This window comes from Colius striatus, chromosome 6 (assembly GCF_028858725.1).
Source record: "Colius striatus isolate bColStr4 chromosome 6, bColStr4.1.hap1, whole genome shotgun sequence".
In the NCBI taxonomy this organism is placed as follows: domain Eukaryota; kingdom Metazoa; phylum Chordata; class Aves; order Coliiformes; family Coliidae; genus Colius; species Colius striatus.
Genome location: NC_084764.1, coordinates 16,150,126 through 16,166,633, shown reverse-complemented (window position 1 = coordinate 16,166,633; position 16,508 = coordinate 16,150,126). Strand labels below are relative to the sequence as shown.

Genomic DNA, 16,508 nt, shown 5'->3' with positions numbered 1-16,508 from the left:
AAACACTCTTGTCACATTTTTTATTTACATGCTGAACTGAAATAATAGGACCTGTTCTGTTTTCTTTTAAGTGCAGTATGAAAACAAAATTTCCTTATTAACAGAAACTGATAGAATGACGAAGATGGAGTTTTATGTCAAACCCCCCAATCTTTTTGGTTTAATAATGTTTCTCCCCTCTTTTACTCATGCCAGAGGTTCTGGGGAAATACATGTATTTCTGAAACTTATGGATGTTGTACCCTTTACTTTTTCTTGAAATTAGCATATGTATCTATTACTTTTTGCAACTTTTGTGTTTTTTTTAAACACACAGCAATTGAACATTTTAATATAAAATATTTATGTTAAACTATTGATTTTTACAACAGTTATCTTTTCCCTCTCCTACTCTTTTTGAGTGACAAAAAGCAGCTGTTGTTTATGCCAAAGGCAAATTGTTTCCTTTACTGGTCTTTAAGATTTGTACTGTGTATTTATAAAAGGGCTGGAGAGAAACAGTATTTTGATGGTTTCAAACAATAGTTTAGCCACTTATGCTTTGTTGTCATAGTTTTATTTTCTTACATCTGATTATGCCAGTTTGCAAATACAGGCACGTCTTATATTTCTCAACCTATGGAATCAATGGAAGAAGGATTAGCTGAAAGTCACCAAATATTCAATAACCTTGTGATGCTGCATAGAGGGAGACTAAGATGTTCTCACTATCAATGAATAACCAATAAATATATTCATGTAAGTGAAACCAGAATTATAAATTATGTTTACACAAATTAATTATAGTGAGATATTCCTATGCTCAATATTTGTCTTTGTTTTTAAAAGGCATTTTTTTCCCACATGGGTCAATAGTTTTTTTTTTTTTAACCGTTATTACACTCTTCCATGAAATACCTCTGCCATCTTCCTTGGATTGTTTAGAGGATTGTTTAGAGAATGTTTAGAGGATTATCATTGGAAAGAAGATCTGCACAGGACCCTTTCTCACCTTTCTGACTTCTGCCTATCTAAATGTCTAAATGCACTGTTCACCTTTTAATAAGCAAACTCTAAATGATATCAGTATAGTACTTCTTTCTTGTCCCTCATCACTGTTGGATGTATTAATTCTTTGGTGTTACGAGGATATCTTTGGAGTTGTGCTTTTTTCTATTATACAGGCTAGCTAACACAGTGACTTATATTTATTGTTTACTATTTAAACACTGTAAGCAAGTTACAATGAAGTAGATGCCCTAGTATAGAATTGTGATTTGAAGACATGTGGTATCTCTAAAGAAAGATCATATTTTTATTACAGCAGGTGATACAGTTAGAAAAAGCAGACAAACTTCTAGATAAATTGGCCTTTCATGAGGTCTGACAAAGTAATGATAAATTTCAAGGTAAAAAATAGATGAATTTTTATACTCCTAATGACATTTTCCTGAATCCGTTTGTCCCTGTCTTGCATACTGCTTTTTATCCATTACCCTCCATGATTTTTGAAATATCCACAATAATGCTTGGAGAGATATTTATCTATCTTTGAAGGATAATTAAAGTTCACATAAACATTATTAACTTTATATTTCACTCATATTGACTTTAGAATTTTTTCTTTTGTGAAGTGATTTCAACAAATTTCAAGACAGGATACTTTGTCAGGTTAAAAAAATTGTGCTTTACTCATTTGTCCTTTGGCATACCTAAAATAATGACTATTTTAATCTGGGTAAAAATTTGCCTGTGAATTAGGTATGAAGTCTTTAATCATATTAAAAAAAATACCCTGCATATATGTTGTTACATTTTGCAATGAAATGTTTCCTTTCCTTAGTCATTAAACTAAATTTAATTTACCGTTGAGCTAGAACTTGATATAGTACCTTCATACATCACCTTCCTCATATCATAAAACTATACTGCATCATTTCAGGAAAAGCTACCCCAGAGGGTGATAATATAGTGAATACTTCTTAGTATCAGCTATGAATTTTCTCTCTGATTCAGATTATAACTTTTTGACCACTATTTTCAAGATGGCATAACTGGGGGGGGTCTAATAAAAGTAAACATACTCAGAAAGAATATGTTACAGTGCAGTTAAGTGTACTAAAGAGATAGCTAACCTGAATGACTGTAACTCATGCCAGAAAGAACTGCATCAAGCACTCTCTCATCAAAATCTATATGATGGAGTGACACAATTGCATTACTCCTCCAGAATATCAGCATAAAATAATAGTACAGTGCAATACACAGAAAGTTTCAGAGAAAAACATAGAATCATAGAATAGTAGGATTGGAAGGGAACTTTAGAGATACTATCAGCATCATACTATCAGCCTCATCCTTGCACAGTAGTATTGGGTGTCACTACTGCAAATTTCAACAGTTATCAATCTCATCAGACTAGACCAAAGATACAGGGAATACATTTCATAGGATCATAGAATCATAAAATGGTAGGGTTGGAAGGGACATTTAGAGATCATCTAGTCCAATCCTCCTGCACAAGTAGGTCAACATAGATCAGGTTGCATAGGAACATGTCAAGACGGGTCTTGATCCCCAAGGGAGGAGACTCTACAACCCCTCTGAACAGCTTGTTCCAGTGCTCCATCATCCTCACAGTAAAATAGTTCTATCTTATATTGAAATGGATCTTTTTGTGTTCCAGTTTCATCCCTTTATCCCTTGTCCTGTTGCTAGATACCATAGAAAAAAGGGATGCCCCAACCTCCTGACACTCACCATTTAGATACTTGTAACTATTAATAAGATCCTCCCTCAGTCTTCTCTTCTCCAGACTAAACAGCCCCAGTTCCTGTAGTCTTTCCTCATGTAAAAGATGTTCCAGTCCCCTGATCATCTTGGTGGCCCTGTGCTGGACTCTCTCCAGAAATTCTCTATCCCTCTTGAGCTGAGGAGCCCAGAACTGGACACAGTACTCCAGATGAGACCTCACCAGGGCAGAGTAGAGGGGGAGCAGAACCTCCCTTGACCTTCTGACTACACTGCGGCCGAGGTTGCCTTCAACTTTCCCATCCCCACCAGACCCTCCTTATTTGTCAGTACTAAGTCCAGCAGCACACTCCTCTTCCTTGGTTCCTCGATCACCTGTGACAGGAAGCTCCTGGATTGCATGTGCTTGGCTGTGTGACTTCCTCAGCAAATATCAGGGAGATTGAAGTCCCCCATGAGGACCAGGGATTGTGGTCATGGGGCAGCTCTCAGCTGTTCGTAGAAGGCCTCATCCACATCCTCCTCCTGATCAAAGACCTGTAGCAAATTCCTACAATAATATTGCTTGCTTTGCCTTGTCCATTAATTTTTATCCATAAGTACTCAACCTACCCCTCATCCCCATCCAGACACATTTCAGTACACATTAATTGCTCCCTCATATTGAGAGCAACTCCATTTCCATGTGTTGTCAGTCTGTCCTTCCTAAACAATACATAGCCCTCCGTGGCTGTACTCCAGTCATGGCAACTGTCCCACCACGTCTCTGTGACCACAATGAGATCGTAGTCCCACATCTGCACCCACATCTCCAGTTCCTCCTGCTTATTCCCCAGGCTGTGTGCATTGGTGCAGAGACCAGCACAGGGGCTTACTCAAACATACAGGTTTCCCGGGACAGATACAGGAGGATCCTCCCCAGTTTGGCTCTCCATCAGGGTGATGGGCATCTCAGCCCAGTGTGCATGAAGGGCACTTATCATTGCATTCCCTGTCCTGCCCTGTTTCCCAGATAGAGGGGACAGCTTGTTCTGTTTTGCTTCTCCCCCTACCCCCCAAGTCCCTTAGTTTAAAGACTTCTTTATTAAATTTGCTAGTCTACTCCCAAATAATCCAGTGCCTTTACAGAAGAGATGAATCCCATCCCGTCCTATCAAGCTGTAGTCTCCAAGGAAGGATCCATTGTCTTAAGTACCCAAAGCCTTCGTGCTGGCACCAGCCTCTCAGACAGGAGTTCACTTGGCTGATTTTTCCATTGCAGAGTGAACAGGATAGAGGAGAAAATAATCTGAGCCCCCCTACCTTTTACTTGCTCCTTCAAGATTTTAAAATCCTTCTGGATTCTGAAGACATCATGCCTCATGACATCATTCATATCTACATGGAACACAAGTAAGGGGTAGTAGCCTGTGTCCCTGATGAGCGGTGGCACTCTCTCAGCTGCATCACTGACCTTGGCTCCTGGCAAGCAGCACACTTCTTGTGACTCTCTATCCACTCCACAGATGGGTCTCTCAGTGCCCCTTAACAATGAGTAACCCACAACAAGCACTCGTTGCCTTTTCCTACAGTGTCCATTACCTGTTGGTAAACTCCTAAGGAGTTTATAATCCATATCAGACCACTAAGGATGATAGAGTGAACCAGTTCCCAGGAATGTAAATATTTTGTCAGATAGAAGTTTGGAACAAAATTTCTGAAACATATATAAGAATTTTCTTTCCTCCCAATCAAGTGACCAAACGTTAGACCACACCAAAAAAACAATTACACTTTTACACTGAGCTACAGGCATCTGATGCAGTTAACAGCTCAGAAAAATAACTCCACAAACCACTGCTGAAATGAATTCTGTCTTTATTTTTGCCACCTGTTAAAAATTACTATTAAAAAAGTATAGAAACAAAGTCTGAAGATGGCTTAGTCTTTCTTCTGTCCTCAAAAGAGACCTTACAAAATATCTATACTTACACAAGTTCTGGATCCTTTATGTTTAAAAATTTGTTGTCTGCTCTCTTGTATTTACCTTAATTTTCTTCCTAACTTCTTTGTAAACAAACAAACAAACAAACAAACACTTTAAAAGAAACTGAGAGAGGAAATGTTTATGTAGGGAAAAGGAAATAGATAGAAAAAACCCTTAAATCTTGAGCTTAAAACAAGGTAAAAATTAAATTTGTGACACTTTTCATTGCTATAAAAGTGGGAAAAAAAAATCACTGAAATGCTTTGCTTCTGTTTATATCTTTCCCTGCAAAGTGCCAAAGTTTTGTTGTTTTTTTTTTTAACTCACTTGAATGGTAAATTTAAAAACTATATTTATGCTTCCCAATCAAGTCCATTCATTTTTTTTCTTTAAAGAAGAAGATGAACTGCAGAAGCTAGAATTTACCTACTAATTTGTACTCAAATATAGCCAGTTCCTAGTTTCCTTTTTGCTTCCTGTGCTTTTCAGTAAGTTTACTTACACTTGCAAGCTTGATTCTGTTTGTTTCTTTGGAGACCTATATGTCAAATGATTTGCCTTCTTAAAATTCTTTATTTCTACTTAATATTCTTTCCATCATAACTTAATGTGCAATACCTTCTTGACGATGAACTTGTGTATGGGTTATCACAGTGTAAAGCGAAGATATAGTATCATTGTGGGTAGACACATTTTATGCAGCAAAGTTGTTATTTAATAAAACAAAGTTAGTTCACTGCAACTATAGCCTCGTCATCTTCAGGAGAAGCCTTGCAAGAATGCTTAAGATTTAACTACTGCTGATTGGCTGTAAAAATGATTTTTTTTAGTGTCAGATTTTTTTTATACTCAATATACAAGACTTATCTATATTTAGCACTATACAAATTGAGGTAGATAGTTCTAAAACCTTCAGAGATTTCAGCTACATTGTCTTTTACACTGTCAACATAGCCAAACTTCGTTCTTTGGCAGACAAGTAAAGCTGAGACTTTACTTGAAGGGATAGTTATAAGAAGAATAAAACTGCGAATGTGCATTCTGAATTAATCCTAGATTGACTTGTCTATTTTCTCTGCAGAAGATAATTGTGCATTCTAATTCCACAGACATTTTTTTACCATATCCCAACGTACTACGGATAATTCAAAAAGAAAGTTATAGAGAAAGAGAAGGCAGAGAAATGGAGACAGAAATTCTTTTTAAAAATTGGTTATTTATAAATTATTTTCCTCTGCAATATGTTGCCGCTACTGCCAACATCACCAGGCCACCCACACGGATCACTCAGCTCACCGATTGCTGAGGGGACAAGATCACTGCATACTCAGTATGGATGATGTTTTATTCCAACTAATTGCTTGTGCCATGCACTTGTATCTGCTAACACAAGCACCTCCTTTCTCTTCCACCCTGTGCCCGTCTCTTCTATACCCTCCACCTCTTGCATTACAACCCGAGATCTTCCGGGCGCCTACAACAACAATATTTATCTAAATTTGAACAGAATATTTATGATTATGTTGTCACTGTGAAACTGTCAGTCTGTGGGTTTGATACCAAAAAAAGGAAAGACATAATTCTGATGGGATATATTATTATGTCTTCTAAATCCATGTATCTTTTGCATTGTTGTGTCTAATTTCTTTCATGTCATATATAAAACTTTGTAGAATAATCCAGTTACATTATTTTCCTGGAGTCTTTTTTCTTCTTTTTTCCCCTTTTACCTTTATAATTTTAGCATTATTAATTAGATATTATTTTTATTGTTTATTACATCATTTAGATAGCAAATGAGAGTAGAATATGAACTCCATAATCTAAATCAATAAAGCAGACAAAATGCTGGAGTAACTGCTCCTATTTATTTTTTTCCATCATGAATTTTTCCTCCAAGCCCAGGATCAGTGTGTCCCAACACGCAAGAAAGGAGGAAAAGGGGATAGGAGACCTCCATGGATGAGCAAGGATCTGCTGGGACAACTCAGGCAGAAAGCTGCTATGAGTCTTTATGAAATAAATAAAGAGTGTCAGTCAGGTCCAGGTTTGATGTAGCTCTGCTCAACATTAATTGCATAAGATTTCCTATTTGAGTTTATCAGGAAAAAATCTTTATAGATGAATATATAGATTCTTCTAAACTGAAGAAAATTTATTAGCTGATGTGAATGGGAAAGGTCCAGAATGGATCCATGACTTGCAATCCAGTTTTATTAATGTCTTTATTTTGTTTTTTAATGCATTTGAGAGCACACTCTCAACAGGTTTTAGCAATGTATACTAATCTGAGAATATCTCTTGGAGAATTCTGAAAAAGAAGATAGCAAAATAGACACAATCGAACTGAATTTCCCTGAAGTAGTTCTGTGTTTTTTGTTATTGGCTTTTATTTTTTTAATTGAGGAAATATTGTAGAATGCTGATAGATAATCTGATATGCAATCTGTGGTATATGTTGATTACAAAGATAGAAGAACTTTATCCTGAGGCATCTATCTCATGTGAAAAAGACGTTGCCAGAAATGCATACACTTTATAACACAAAGTATTTTTTAATATTTATTTGCTAGTACTTTTTCTGGACAAAATTCTTGTCAGGAAATAGTCCTTGGCAAAGGCACTAAAGGAGAGGATTTTACTTTTATTTTCTGAGGATTTTTTAGAAGAGTTTTGCTAACATTTGTAGCCTAGAAAAAAAAAAAAAAAATCCACAGATGGACTAAGTCTTGCATTTTTCTCATCCGAATTAGACCTAACAAGGTAAAATCCTTTGTAAATCTGACTCCAGCTTCTCTCTCAATTTTGCTGGTTTATAGGTGATTACTCTGTCATATAATCCCACCTTCTGCATCTGTCAGTTTGGCAATACCTCCTTCAAACTCTAAACACCCTGTCTGATCAAAAATGTTTTGCTAAACTCATGTAGGATGAATTGGTATTAGAGTGTCCAGCAAAACATTGTATAATGGGAGGTGTTGCTAGAAAGGCTTCTAAATAGAGGAAATCCCCAAATAAGCTCTCAGAACAGTATTTTTTGCCTCCACATTAAAATTTCCTTTCATGTGGTTAGTTTGCATAAAATAGCTGCCTAGGGATATTCTTTATAATTAGTTGACATATTTTTTGTATTCTTATTGCTACCCTGTACATATAATGATCTGAAATCAGAAGAAAGAAGTTTTATCCTCCCCAATACCTGAGAGACTGTAACCCCCCCTCCAAGTTTGCCATTTAAATCCCAACTGTGCTGCTGCCTTTAACTGTGCAAGACAGCAAGACAGCACATTTTGTAGATTAAACCAATAAACTAGCAAACATAAAAGAAACAAATCTCATAATAGTGGATTTCTATTAAAGAAAAGAGGATCAAAGCAAACATTCTGCTTGAAATTGCACAGCTGCTATCTACACAAAATGAGAAAAAAAACCACTGCTTCAGCTAGCCATAATTTTTGGGATGGGGGAAGGAGGATGGAGAGCTGAAATCCTGCAGTAGGATAGATTGCTTATGCTTCTCACGTCCCAATCAGTAATACAGAAATATTGAGTAATAAATTCCCTGCCCCTCCTGATCTGAGAAGCTCCCACCATCTGTGAAAGACAATTTGTAACAGCTTTAGCATTAAGATTCAGTAAACAGACAATCACCAGCATTATGCCAAACAGTGCCTGCATTTGAAGAAGGAAACATAAAGCTAAAGCACAAGTAGCACCATTGCAAAATTATCTGGCCACCAAAACAGTTTCAATTGCAGAAATTTTTTTTTCCTTCTTTCTGCAGTCAGTAAGGAGTGTGGGAGTCTGCACACAATTCATCTACATCTGTAGGATGTGTATGTAGGCCTCATCCTAATATGTTGAATTATTATTGATGGCTGAGGCAGTTCTGCTCTGCTGGTGAACCAATAATGTCAAGGCAGTACCTTCAAGATTAATTATAAGAGAGAATGTGCTGTGGTTTCCAGGGAGTGAGACATTAATAGAGACTGAGCATTAGTTTCAGGGGATTCAACAGACAGATGAACAAATGTCTCAGATAATGTTATACATGCTAAATCCTGGCACTTACCTCTTAACAGTACTGAAAAAAAAAAGTTAAGAACTATTGTATTTAAACTGGAAAAAAAGAGAAGGCTCTTCAAATCAAATGAAAAGGAAACAAAATACTGATGTTGCTAAAGCAAGTTAGGCTATGTAAATATGTGAGACTAACTGTTTCCTGCAGCATTATCAAAGAAGCTAAGTTTTCAAAATACATATAACACTCTATACATGGAAATAAAAGTTGGAACAAAACCCATAATATTTTATACTGTTTCTTTTGTACCACAGCAATGGAAATTTGTGTTCTACAAAGCATTTTAGCTGTGGAGAACTAAGACTAAGCAGTGGATGAAGCTGCAGCCATAGCAACGGCTACATAAATTTTCAGGCAATGACAAGGCATATGGTACAAATTTAAACAGAATAACTCCTACACTGGATTCTGGAGGGAAAAAAAAAGTGAACAAGAGGGTGTTGAATGCAGTTTTTATTGCAAGGTAATGATGCCTTACACCTAATCAAGACCCTAGGATTCCTGCATTTTTCTTGTCATCAGAAGTGCAGCAGAGAGATTAGTTTGTCCTTTAGCTTTGGCAGGTGATATCCTTCTTTCTCTTCATTACATCCAAGGTCTAATATTTTTTAAAGACTTTGGCATTTTGATGCCTAATTTTAAATGTATTGTCCAACTAGCCATTCTAGTTGTGCAATACTTTTGATAAAATAATCTCAAAATGAAAAAAAAACCCAGAGGCTGGTGTATCTCAACAGACCAAATTATAGGCTTATGAATCTGATCTCAAAAGGAAACAAAAAAGATCACTCTTCACTTCCAGTTTCACAATTGCTAAGTGCATCACTGCTTTTCTTCAAACTTGAAACAGCAGTAGAAAAACTATTAAGCAGACGAACTTGAGGTTCAAAGCTCCACAGTAAAGAAGATATTCAAATTTCCATCTTTTATGATTTCCATCAGTAGCTTCTGAGTGTTTTTTTCATGATATCCTATGAAACAGCAATGTCAATTTTTCATTGTCCATAGATACAGGATAGGAGACCCTTAGGAACTTTATACATCTCAGACTTTCTGGGAGCTTCACAAGCCTAAGTAGAGGTGAAAATGAAGCTGAGAAGAGATTTAAATCCTGCTCTGAAATTAAATGTGAGGTTCCCAAAGGTCAAGTGCCTTCAGTCCAGAGCAAATCATAGGTAGGGTGGGCTATTTCAAAGCAATTAGGCCTTTTAACAAGTAGTGTGGCTCCAATACCAATCTTTAAAATATGTTTCAAACCAAAACTGTGTTATATACAATTTCAACTGGAACATACATTTTTTTTTTTTTAGTTCTTCATTTTAGTTACTGAGTCCATGCCAAACTTACGAATCTTCTTTTGAAAAGGACATAACTTTGCAAAGCCTGCCATTCTGACAAAGTGGAGAATACTGGTGAAATGATATTGATCTGAAAAGAATATGATCATCTTGAATAGCAAACCCATTTTCTCACTTGTATATTCAATTAGTTTTGGTCAAGAATGGTTTAGTTCACATTGAATAAATAGAAGTACAATATCTACATCCAGCACCTAAGTGTAGGAAAGCATCTCCTGCTATATAGTTTATAGGTGAGTATTGGGAAGGAATGAAATCCTGAAGCTAAATCTTTTTGAGCTGAACTACGAAGAAAGACAGTTTGGAATTGTTGATTTGTCTCTATATGTTTTCTATGCTGATTTTGATTTAAGCTGCTCAGAACTCACATAAATAATGCTTAGTTTCCTGTCATGCCATAAAGGAATTGCAAGATGTTAGAAATGTGACTGACAGTAGAGCATGTTACTATCCTGAAGATGATCTCTTGCAAGAGTGACTAATTAGCTAAAATGTCCCATTTTTCCCAAACATATTTGAAGAAAATAAGATGTCATGGCTTTACTATGTCTTTATTGAACAGTAATTTGTAGAGGTGTAAAGAATTATGATGAAACTGCTATGTGATAGTACAATTATTTTCAAAATTCTATTTAATCTTGTAGTCCAATATTGTAATGTTTCTGCCCAACCATCAGCTACTTTTGTTACTGAACATCTGGGTTTTGGAGTAAAAGGCATGTTGAACCCAAAAGTCCAGGGCTGGATTTTTTTTCCCCCAAACTCTAAATAGTTTTTAAAAAGAAAATAAAAATTCTTAGGTGATCTAAAAACATTATTTGTGTTTTATGTAGATACTTCAGTAGTATTTAAACTGCAATCAATTTATAACTATACAATCTAACTCCTATGAAGAGAAAACCACTTGCCACCAAGAATCTAGACTGAAAGATGGGTAGGCCAAGAGCAAATCATAGATACAGTTGGCTACTTAAAATCAATTAGGCCTTTTAACAATCAGATTAAAGCTGTAGATATGATCTACTTGGACATGAGTAAAGCCTTAAATATCATCCTCCTGGAGAAACTGACTGCTCATGGCTTGGACACACTCTTCATTGGGTGGAAAACTGGCTAGATAGCCAGGCCCAGAGAGTGATGGTGAATGGAATTCACTCCAGTTGACGCACAGTCACCAGTTACGTTCCCCAGGCCTCAGTTCTGGGGACTGTTCTGTTAACACTTTTATTAATTATTTGAATGAGAGGATCAAGTGCACTCTCAGTAAGTTTGTAAATGAAATGAATCTGGATGGGAGTGTTGGTCTGCTTAAGGGCAGAAAGGCTCTGCAGGGGGACCGGGACAGGCTGGATTGCTGGGCCCAGGTCAATTGTATGAGACTCAACAAGGCCAAGCGCTGGGTCCTACACTTGACCCACAATAACCCCAGGCAGCATGACAGGCTTGGCAAAAAGTGGCTCGAAAACTGCACAGTGGAAAAGGACCTTAGGATGTTGATTGAGTCAGCTGTGTGACCAGGTGGCCAAGAAGGCCAATGGCATCCTGACTTGTAGCAGAAATAATGTGGTCAGTAGAACCAAGGTAGTTTTTATCCCCTGTACTTGGCATGAGTGAAGCTGTACCTCAAATACTGTGTTCAGTTTTGGTCCCCACACTACCAGAGGTGCTGGAGTGTGTCCAGAGATGGTCAAGGAAGCTGGTGAAGGGTTTAGAGCACAAGTCTTACTAGGAGCAGCTGAGGGAACTGGGATTGTTTAGCCACTGGCACAGGTTGCCCCACGGAGGTGGTGGTGTCACTGTCTCTGGAGATATTTAAAAGACATGTAGATAAGATGCTGAGGGACATTGGTTTAGTGGTGGACTTGGCAGTATTAGGTTAGTAGTTGGACTTGATAATCTTAGAAGTGTTTTTAAACCAAACAATTCTATGATTCTAGGCTTGTATTATACTGAGGATTTCCCGCAAATAGAACAGTGTATCACCGAAAGCTGTTGGCATGCAAAACCACAAGAACTTAACAAGAAATAGATTTATGTCAAAACTCCAGAGCAAAATCTCTGAACGTTTATAATATCACTTTTGAATCCACAGATATTTTATTACCTTACTGTGACCAAACTCTCAGAAAATTGCTTCTCTCGCTCACAGTGGAAAATAAGTGGTACAAATATATCAGAGCAGATACATCTTTGGTCAGTTAATAGACACTTGGAAACAGTAAGAAAAATTTAAAGTCTAGATACTTTCCCCTGAGTTATGGAATATGTTATATAGGTGTTATGACCTGATCAATTTGCACTGCAGTGCAGTGCATCATACTAAAATGTTATCCTTCTGGGGTTTGATCCATCCATCCAGATGTTACTATATCCTAAAACTCAGTTCAGAAGGTAAGCAGCATCTGAACGTTAGTCAAAGTAGAGAAGCAATAAACTAAGGAGGCAAGAAATGACAGAACAGAATAGTCATCAAACTCAGAATTAAATATTTGTTTCAGTGGATGTAATTATCAGCTCCACAGAAATGAAACTGAAAGCTCTGTAAAAACCACATCTGTGATATATGAAAGAAAAAAATCTGAGAAAAAAAAGATTATTTTTCCTTTGGGTAGCTCTTAAAATTGTACTTGTTTGGGTCATTCTTATGCCCAAACTCACTACATGCCCATCATTATGTTATTTTCTTGTCAATGTTGACAGCTCCTAACTTCCATCATGACAATGAGACAACAAAGAAAAAAGAAAAGTAATGACTTAATAAATATTTGCACTAGTGTATTGGGTCTGGAGTGGTGGTGGTTTTCCACAACAGTCCTTGTAGTTCTGTATCTTCTGTTGGTAGCTAAAAATGTGTCTTGATAGCACAGCAACGTTTTGGCTACTGCTCATGAAGCATCAAGGCTGTCCCTCCAGCATTCCTTCCTCCATCTTCACCAGCAGCTGTGTCTGAGCAGGATCTTGGGAGGGGCCATGGCCAGGAGAGCTCATCCAGGCTGACCAAGGACATATTCCATACCATATGACATCAGCTTAGCAATATAAATTCAGGAAGAGGAGCAGGAAGGGGAGCATGTTTCATTTTGGCCTTCTAAAGCAACTGTAATGCTTACCAAAGCCCTGCTTCTCAGGAAGTGGCTGGACATCACTGCTGATGGGAAGTAGCGAGTAACAGCTTTATTTGTTTTGCTTCATTTCTCAAGCATGTGGCTTTGTTATTTCCATATTAAACTGCTTTTATCTCAACTCATGAGACTCTCATCTTATTGTCTCCCCTTCCTGACTTGCTGAAGAGGGGGTGATAGAGTGAAGTAGTGGGCACACGGCATCTAGACAGGGTCAAACCACCACAACTAGTGATAAAAGAAAATTAATTTTTGGCTTCCAAGAATTAGTATTATTGTACTAATGTATATTATGTACTATGTATATTATGTATATGTATATGATACTATTTCACAGTCTTGGTTACTGTCTTACTACTAAAATAAGAAAGAAATGAAAAGCTTATAACAACACTAGAGCTTCCTAGAGGAAAAAGGGAAGAAATGAAAAAGAAACAATGTGTTCACATTCTGATTTTTTTGAGGTATTTCATAATCCTAATATAAGCTTGTACTGAATACTGGCAATGTGTATAAGCAAATTTTAAACTATCTATGGGCCTAACTTTTAGCACTTTTTTTAAAAGCCAGATTTGTTTCTTAAAATATATTGAATGTAAAATAGAATGCACAAATACAATAGAAAAGTTCCAAGTAAGCTCTTGCTTTAGACATTTGTTGACTTCCTATAACTTCTCACACACAAAAAAATAGTAATATTCAAAACTAGATTTGAAATGTATATTAAATGTTTAGTGAATAACAGCTATATCACTTTTACCTCAACATAGATACTTTGCCTCAGCACTGTGCTGCATGGAAAATCTAATGAAGTCAGAGTTTAAAAGTGATTCCTATTTTTTTTCTGAACATTAACTTAGTGAAGAACAACACATTTAGTTATTTGAATCTGTGTTCAAAAGAGGCATATTTTCCTAAGACAAAGTCGATTCCTGGCAAAAGATGTGGAAGAAATTTACAGCACAAAAACCATTAACAGAATAAAATGGCTTTTAATCTCTACCTATTTTTTCTTCCCTCTGAGAAATGACTCACCAGCTATCTTACTGTGACCTAGCTTCTGAGTGGATATTCACTGTTTTTTAATTGATTATAAGAACAAATTGTTTCCCTTGTGTGTGTGAGCTTCAAGGGAAAAACTGACTTGTGTGCAATTTTTTAACACAAATGTTTAGTGGAGAGCTCAATGAGTAATTTCACAGCTTTATAAACGTATTCACAAAGTTCAGCTCATGAAAAATGAAGGGATTTTGAAAGGTTTTTTTGTCTATACTTGCTGTAGTCAAGTGCTGTAATTCAAAGTAGGTGAAAGTAGATAAGTAAAAATCTGTCCATGAAATAGAGGTGGAATATCTGCATTCAGTAACCCATGACTAGAGCTCTACAGCCTCTTTGTGGCTGCATGGAGCCCAGTGTCAGCATTTTAGGCTTGTAGTGGTACAGACTCCCCTCCCTAGGCTTAGTTTTCGTATTGGTGTCAGCTAACATTATGTTCTTGTCTTGATTACTTGTATGGTGATTCAAGACACCCTGATATTCTTTCATTCGAGACTACCTGGTACTCTGTTGTCCAGTTGCAAGTACAGTGAGTTAGAGTGATTAGGTGCTCCCTAATTGTATCTGAACTCCAATTGTCTGGAAACATAATACTGATTCTAACTGCCTGGCTCGTAGCCCATTCTGGGAGAGGGAGAAGCACTGAGAAGCACTGTGGCAAAATAAAGACTTAATGACCAAAGTCAACCATCTTGTGATTCTATGAACAGAAGCCCTAAAATGAGACTCTTAGAGCTTTCTGGAACCACAGAAGGCTATGCACTCAATTCTCTGCTTGAGTTGAGATGCCTCTCAGCATAAAAAATCTCTACAGCTTCCAAAGTTGCTGCTAGTATAAGGGCTAATTATCCAGTGACAAAAGCTGATGACAGAAAATAGTGAACAATACACTATAATTGGGTTTTGTGCAGATTCAGATTCAGGTAAGGATTAAAGAATTGGAATATAAAGATTATTTGATTTTACAATTGACCAAAAGGAGACAATTCGTGTTAACTTCCATACCTGTGTGCATGTGCATGTGTGATTTGATTTAGAACCTTTATTGTAAGCTTTGTGTAAACCTTACTGTCAAATCATTCTGTTGATTACAGCAAATATTATTTAATCACTCTGATAATTATCTCATTATTATGCATTTTAAGAAGTTCTCTTTATCCTTTGCATTAATTCCACTAGACATAAACCTGATTGAGCAAGTTTGAGACTAGGTCTGGATCCAGCCACACCTAGGCTCCTCTCTGAGCAGGAGTATACAAAGCAAGGGGATCCATTCCAAACTTCATGACTCAAAAAAAAGAAGGGTGTCCCACATCCTTTCTGATTGCAATCTCTGTACAAACCACTTTATAATAATCCCAACATGATTTTTCCTTGTATATTTCTCCCCTGTAGTGAATAGATTGAACCTTGAAATAGAACTTTTTTTGTCTTGCTAATGTTTGCTAATACCTTTGATGGTGTTTTCTTTAAGTGATCTAACACTCGATTCACCCATCCATGACAAGACCAGATGGCCATGGGGATGAAGAGTAGCTGCAAACCTACCTGAAAAAGGTGATTGTAACAGTAGTGACTGTGTGAGTAGTTGGAGGGTCGGGTCAGGGCAGGGGGGAAGGGAAGGGAAGGGAAGGGAAGGGAAGGGAAGGGAAGGGAAGGGAAGGGAAGGGAAGGGAAGGGAAGGGAAGGGAAGGGAAGGGAAGGGAAGGGAAGGGAAGGGAAGGGAAGGGAAAGATTCTTTTTCACCATTCTGTTTTCCAGTTATGCTGGGTTTGTTTCTGAAAGCCATGTACACAACATTGATGGGAGACAGGAGCAAAGAAAAGTAAGTGCGTGGAGGAAACTGGGCTGCAACTATCTATTCCCAGTTTTAGGAGTGTGTTCGGTTTCAGTAGTTTGAGCCTGGAAGGGAAATGGTACCTAGAGGAATACTTCTTGCTCTTCTACAAGGCTGAATTAATTTTATCATTATGTTTGGGGTGGTTAAATGCAATTTACCTGAGCTGTCAATGCTACAACTTCACTAAATAGGAAAGATGCTTTTTTTTGGGCAGAAATACCCTGTGACGCAGGAGTACTAGATCCTTCCTCTAGTTCCAATTAAAGCCTCTCATGAAGTTATTAATGATTCATCACATTTACAGGTTTGGAAGTGACCCATGTCTTGATCTAGATATGCCAAAATCTAGGCAATA

At 37.1% G+C, this 16,508-nt stretch overlaps 1 long non-coding RNA gene across 2 annotated transcripts in view; it reads left to right on the top strand.

Moving 5' to 3' along the window:
* The window catches only part of LOC133625637 (uncharacterized), a 46,493-nt gene that overhangs the window by 20,674 nt on the left and 9,311 nt on the right, over nucleotides 1–16,508 (top strand). For both annotated transcript variants that reach the window (XR_009818936.1, XR_009818937.1), the window contains exons 2-3: nucleotides 15,788–15,870; nucleotides 16,075–16,138. This is a non-coding gene — a long non-coding RNA (uncharacterized LOC133625637). The remainder of the gene's footprint in view (nucleotides 1–15,787; nucleotides 15,871–16,074; nucleotides 16,139–16,508) is intronic.